This window comes from Photinus pyralis, unplaced genomic scaffold (assembly GCF_008802855.1).
Source record: "Photinus pyralis isolate 1611_PpyrPB1 unplaced genomic scaffold, Ppyr1.3 Ppyr1.4_LG10, whole genome shotgun sequence".
NCBI classification, from domain to species: Eukaryota; Metazoa; Arthropoda; class Insecta; order Coleoptera; family Lampyridae; genus Photinus; species Photinus pyralis.
Window position 1 is genome coordinate 1,003,258 of NW_022170250.1, and position 6,535 is coordinate 1,009,792.

The following is a 6,535-nucleotide window of genomic DNA, read 5'->3' on the forward strand; positions in this document are numbered from 1 at the left end:
CTTGATGATCGGACGCAACGCAGGAAGATGCAGGCAAAAGGGATCGAGGGCAGACTTGTTGGGTACGTAGGTGATGATGGCTTCCGAGTCTGGCTTCCAAGCAAGCACACGGTGTGGACGTCCAAGCATGTGAAGTTCTTGACAGGTCCATTGATTGAAAATGTGGAGGAACGAGCAAAGGCTGTTCCTGAAGTGCATACTCTAGAGATCCACACTGAGGTGGACGATGAGACTGTCAAGCAAGGGCAAGCAGAGAAAGTGGTGGTTGAGCTAGATCCAGTCGAATTGAATGACGAGGTGGAGCTTAATGAGGAAGACCTGGCAGATCCAGTGCCAGAAGATGCTCCGGTTAGAAACCTTCGACCTCGTGAGAATCTGAAGGCTCCCGAGAAACTTAACTTGGTGGCAGTAGCGATGATAACTGCATTTCCTGAACCAAAGACTGCAAAGGAGGCAATGCAGAGCGAGCATGCGGATGAGTGGAAACTTGCGATGCAGGAGGAAATTGACTCGCTGATCGACAACCAGGTATTCCAGCTCGTGCAGATGCCACCAGGTAAACGGCTGCTACCAGCCAAGTGGGTTTTGAAGCTGAAGCTTGCAGAGGACGGTTCAATCTCAAGATTTAAGGCAAGACTAGTTGCATTAGGATGTCGCCAGCGCATAGATGAGTTTGGTGAGACTTTTTCTCCAGTGGCCAAGGCAGACACTTTCCGGTTCGTAATGCAGATGGCATCGCAGTATAATATGAAAATCAGCCAATTTGATGTAAAGACAGCTTTTCTGAACGGTGATCTTCATGAGGAGGTATACATGCGTCAGCCTGAAGGTTTCGATGACAGAAGCGGTCGAGTCTGGCGTCTAAAAAGAAGTCTATATGGTCTGAAGCAAGCTCCAAGGTGCTGGAACGTGAAGATCCATCAAAAGTTGACTGAGATAAGATTCAAGCGTAGCCAAGCTGATCCGTGTCTTTATATTCGAGAAGATGATATGACATTGCTGCTATTATACGTTGATGACGGTCTTATTCTTGGAAGAGAGCAAGCGAAAATTGAGGAGGTGCTGGCAGCACTGAAAACTGAGTTTCAGTTAACACTTGGTGATGTCTCAAGTTATCTGGGAGTGCAGATTAAGCGCGGTGCTGATGGTGCGGTATTTCTCCACCAGTCTGCGTACCTGGAGCGTGTGCTGCAAGATTTCCAGATGGAGAAGTGCAACTCCGTGAGACTACCTGGGGCAAATCATCGAGAACAGGACAAAACACCACGTCTGGAGGAGGAAATGAAGAAGAAGTACCAGACGGTGGTTGGAAAACTGATGTATGCCGCCTGTTATACTCGACCAGATCTTGCATATTCGGTAAATCAAGCTGCAAAGAAGGTGGCTGATCCGACCAAAAGAGATTGGCGAGATGTTATACAAATAATGAAGTACGTGCGAGGAAGCTTTGATTTGGGTCTGCTTTATAAGGCGGGGCAGAAGGACGAGCTGGTGCCGTATTCAGATGCGGACTATGCAGGAGATCAGGCTGACCGAAAGTCAACTTCAGGTGTCGTGTGTTTGATTGGAGGAACAGCGGTCACCTGGGCAAGCAGGAAACAACAGTGCGTAGCGCAATCTACCGCAGAGGCTGAACTAATTGCTGCAGGTGAGACTGCGAAGGATGTCGTGTGGTTACAGAAATTATTGGATGACACAAAAAGGAGAGATGAGATGACGAAGCCAAGTCTGAAAATCGACAATATCGGCTGTATTGATCTAATTCAAAGTGAGCTGATTAATAGACGAACGAAGCACATTGAAGTAAGATTCTTCTGGATTCGAGATTTGGTAGCTGAAGGGCGATTAGATGTTGAGCATGTCGCAACTGAGAATCAGCTAGCGGACATTATGACAAAGAGGATCGACTCGGTGGCTGTGTTTGAGAGTCTGCGAAGCCGCATTGGGATTTGCAGTTTGAAAAACACAAAATAGGTCTTAAGCATTTCAAGGGCAAGTGTTGAGAGTATTGTGAAATGCACAAGATAGTGCAGCGAAGCGTACTAGGCCTCATGATAGTAGCTGTAAAAAAAAAACTGTGTTGGTTGTTATAGAAATTGTTGTTGACTTGTAATCTTTTGACAATAGAAAAATATTAGAATTGGAACTGAATCTCCTTATTAACTTTGAATTAAAGAAGCCTCGATATTCTACCAATTCTACTGCATTTTTGTTTGGAATCTGCTAATTACAACAATCCAAAGTAGAGGTATCAAGGCGAGCCACCAGGTGTATCGTGACATACTGAAGGGTGTGCAAAACATAATGGTACCGAGAAACATGTTAAGGAAATGGGCGCTCGCCACTTTTCAATCGGCCACGGACTATTGGCAGTTTCGGAAGATGGTAGGTAACGTCCGGAATATTCGCGCCTACTAACGAACGACACTTTCAGTTTACCCTACAGTTGTCGTTGGCCTGTTTCGCGGAGTATGTTTTACATTTGACCCGCCTTAATCCCGACATGATGTACATGCATCAGGATTCTGGTCTTGTGAATATTTCGTATTTTAAGTTTGACGTCGACGATAGTACAGGTGAGAGTTAGCCACGCCCACTTGTAACAGTTGGACAAAAATTAGTGCGCGAAAATACAAAAACAAAAATCATTTGTTTGCGTACAGATAAGGAGGTTGGCATTTCTTTGCTTTGCTTTTATTCACTCAAAAAAAAACAAAATGGTCCTGCGCATGCGCACATTTTGACACGATACAAGAAGGTTCGTCCCGCGCATGCGTCCATGGCAATACTTTCACTTCACTTTATTTTTGACACGCTCAATAAAGTGTATCTGCTCCTGTGATTTTTTTGCCCCCCAGAATACAATCCCTAAAGAGCTTCAGCGACATTTTCCAAAATTTATAGCAGGACTATATATCGAGCATGAGTTTCTGTTCTTAGCTCACTCAATGATTGTAAATTTCCTCTGTCTGCTAGGAGAACATAATGCATGAGGTCTTTTTCTAAGCTCAAGGGAATGTTCCAACACTATTTTCATTTAAGCATGTATCAGGAGAATATAATGGCGAGGAGCTGTTAGTCTGCCCAATACTGAAAATTGTCTCTGGTCATGAGGAAAACACAATCCACGAGGATGTCTCCTTCTAGGCTCAAAAGAAACATCTTATTTTCCTTTATGATGACAATACAATGTACAGGGTGGCCAACTAAGAATGCGAGGTAAGTATCTGAGAATCTATCCATCGTAGAGGCTTGCGGTAAAAAAGTGCCACGAGCAAAACCTGGAAAATATTAAGTTTTTGAAATGACCGCTAGGGGGCGTAACTGCAATCTGGAATGTAAAGTCACTAAATATAGAAAGTACCGCAATCCATTGGGCTCGTGTGTTAGAGAGAGAACACATGATTTTTGCCCAAAAATGGCGGAAGTTACCGGATTCTAGTAACTTTAATGTTAGGGATTGTTCCATCTGTTTGGAGCAATGAATAAATAATACCAGGAAGGAGTATTACTCAGGTTGTATACAAGAGAGAGTGGGACGGGAGTCGGCCATTTGCAAAAGCCACTTATGACTCATTTTTGTTGGGGTTTTTGCAGTGACATAAAATAATGGTTAGTTGTTGTGCTTGTGGTTGTTCCAAAACGGAAAAAAATAAAAGTTTGGGAATTACATTTCATATGTAAGTATTGATACCAATATTATTTTTATATAGTACATGTAAATTTACAAATTTTTTATCGGAATGTAGTTTGAGGTTAGTTAAAAAAAAGTCATAGGCGTAGTAGACACATGGGGGTTTAGATTGTTTTCGTGCAAAATTCTTTATATTGTATCCTTCTACAACTGTAAGGTAGGTACGCCACTGGAACAGGAAACTACTGTCCGCCATTTGCAAAAGCCATCGCGGTCGCACGTATATTGTTTATATTCTCCTTCCTGGTATTCTTTTTGGGTTGGAGATATCTGTATATATTTTTATAAAACATGACAGTACTATGAAGTTAGGTTAGAAAAAATTACAGCTATTCAGATTTTATTTGTCAATTTTTTTAAGTTGGCAGAAAATTTGCCCAAAAATGGCGGATGATTGCGGTACTTTCTATATCTAGTGACTTTACTGGAATCTAAAAATGTGATGTATCTGCGAATTCCGCTATATTAACCTAACAAAAAATATCCGGTCTTTGAAGTTGACGATAATCTGAACAATTTTTGTTTAACAATTTTTCCTGTATCTCTAAAAATGAAGTGGTGGGGGGTATTCAAAGGTTTCCGTAAAGAACACCCTGTATCTTCGAAACGGCTGAGCCGATTTAAACAAACTCGGGTTAGTTCAAAAGAGCTATTCTTCAGCTACAAATATTATACTATTTGAAGTTTTGTTAGTTTCACATATCACGCCTTGAGGGCTTTTTTCGACATTCCCACAGACATGGTTAATTTTCTCAAAAAAATTAAATGCATTGGTTCGATTTTTTTTCATGAAAAAGTAGCTAAATGATGCCTAAACAAGCTCGCGAAAACAGCATCTCGATATCTTGAGAAAAATTAGCTTAAAAAAATAGAATTTTGAGGGTATACAATTTTTTTTTGGCCTAAATGTTATGTTAGGAACAAGATATCGAGATGCGGTTTTCGCGAGCTTGCTTAGGCATCATTTAGCTACTTTTTCATGAAAAAAAAATCAAACCATCGCCTTTAATTTTTTGAGAAAATTAACCATTTCTGTCGGAATGTCAAAATAGCCCTCAAGCGGCGATATGTGAAACTAACAAAACTTCAAATATTATAATATTTGTAGCCAAAGAATAACTCTTTTCAATTAACCCGAGTTAATATAGCGAAATGCACAGAAAAATCACTTTTTTAGATTCCAGATGGCAGTTCCGCCCCCTAGCGCCATTTCAGAAACTTAAAAATATTTTCCAGGTTTTTCTCGTGACCGTTTTAGTAATAACTTTTTTTACCGCAAGCCTCTACGATGGACAGGTTCCCAGATACAGTACCTCACATTCTTATTTGGCCACCCTGTACAAAAGGTGCTTCTGCTCCTGTTCTGTTAGGAAAATGGAAATTTGTTTTTAAGCTCACGACAAATGTTTCAACAGATTATCTTTCGTTAGTATCAGGAGAATATGATGTACGAGGAAGTGTTTCTGCGTGTTAGAAAAATGTAAATTTTGTCTGGCTATCAGGAGAATATAATCCATGAGGGGGTCTTTTCTAACTTCAAGGAAACACTCCTTTTATTAAGAGCTGTATCAGGAGAATATAATGTGAAGCAGGTGTTCCTGCCCCTAATTTCCGAAGTATCTGTTCAAAAAATGCTGTAAATTGGGGAAAGAGTACTTAGGGTTTAACGTTTTGAGGCAGAACATGTTACCAGGGGAGGTCTAATATTCCCCCCAGTATTCGAAGGTCTTATGACAATTGTAGGGGAAATTAGTTCTATTTCCAGGGGGTGGGGGGTATTCCATACCTTTCAGACCCCCGATTTGGTGTTGTTTGTCCTTAACACCATGATTTTTGGGGAGTACCTGACAGTTGGTGATATGGTAGTTTTAAGGAAATTGTTTTTTTTTCCTGGAGGGAGTAAGGCAGAACATATTAAATACCCCCCAGTATAGGAAGGTTCTATGACAGATGTAGGGAAATTTGTTTTTTTTCCTCCCGGGGGGGTATGGGAAATTTGCTTTGTTTTTCCATACCTCCCAGACCCCCCCTCCCCCTACGGTTTGATATTGTTCTACTTAACACCACGATTTTTGGAGAGTCGAGGAAAGAGTCCTTACGACTGAACCTCTTGAGGCAGAATTGTCACCGGGGTTCTAAGGGGTTATGGAATATCTGTTTTATGACAGGTGTAGGGAGATTTGTTCTCTTTTTCCTGGGGGGTATTGGATTACCCCACAGAACCCCGGTGTGGTATTGTTTTACTTAACACGAGCATTTTTGGAGAGTTGAGGAAAGAGTCCTTATAGGGCTGTGAACGTTTTGAGGCAGAACATATTACTGCCCGTACACAAAGGTCTTAAGTCCATTGTAGGGAAACTTATTTTTCGGGGGGGGGGTTATTCCATACCCCCAGAACCCCAGTCTGGGGGATGGAATACTCTCCAGTATATGAAGGTTTTATGGCAGTTGTAAGAAATGGGTTCTCTTTATCTGCGACTCTCAAAAATCAGGGACGTAGCAACAGGAGGTGCAACTGGTGCGACGCACCAGGGCCCGGGCGCCGAAGGGGCCCGGCCCGGCGTTTACTTTGTTTAAACTATTTCTATGTTACTGTTACATAATCAATGAAAGGTATAATGTTAGAACAAGAAATTACTAAAAAATATGGGGTACAGAAGGATTTTAAGAAATTGGTTATTATTGTACTTATTCTGTTAAAATGTAAATTTAGCAATATATCGGCAGACCTTCATGAATCATAATCCTTCCTTTAAGAGATAAGCGCACTGTGGTAGGGACCGACTCTAAGAATTCATTTTAATCCCTTTACAACACGTCCATCACGTTTAAGCAAATTTA

The 6,535-nt window shown here is 41.3% G+C and overlaps 1 long non-coding RNA gene across 1 annotated transcript; it reads left to right on the forward strand.

Annotated features, from left to right (window-relative positions):
• The first annotated feature begins 2,242 nt into the window (after window positions 1-2,242).
• LOC116162213 lies at window positions 2,243-2,688 on the forward strand. The gene is made up of 2 exons (XR_004143514.1): window positions 2,243-2,385; window positions 2,435-2,688. It is a non-coding gene; the product is annotated as an uncharacterized LOC116162213 (long non-coding RNA).
• Window positions 2,689-6,535: the final 3,847 nt, after the last annotated feature.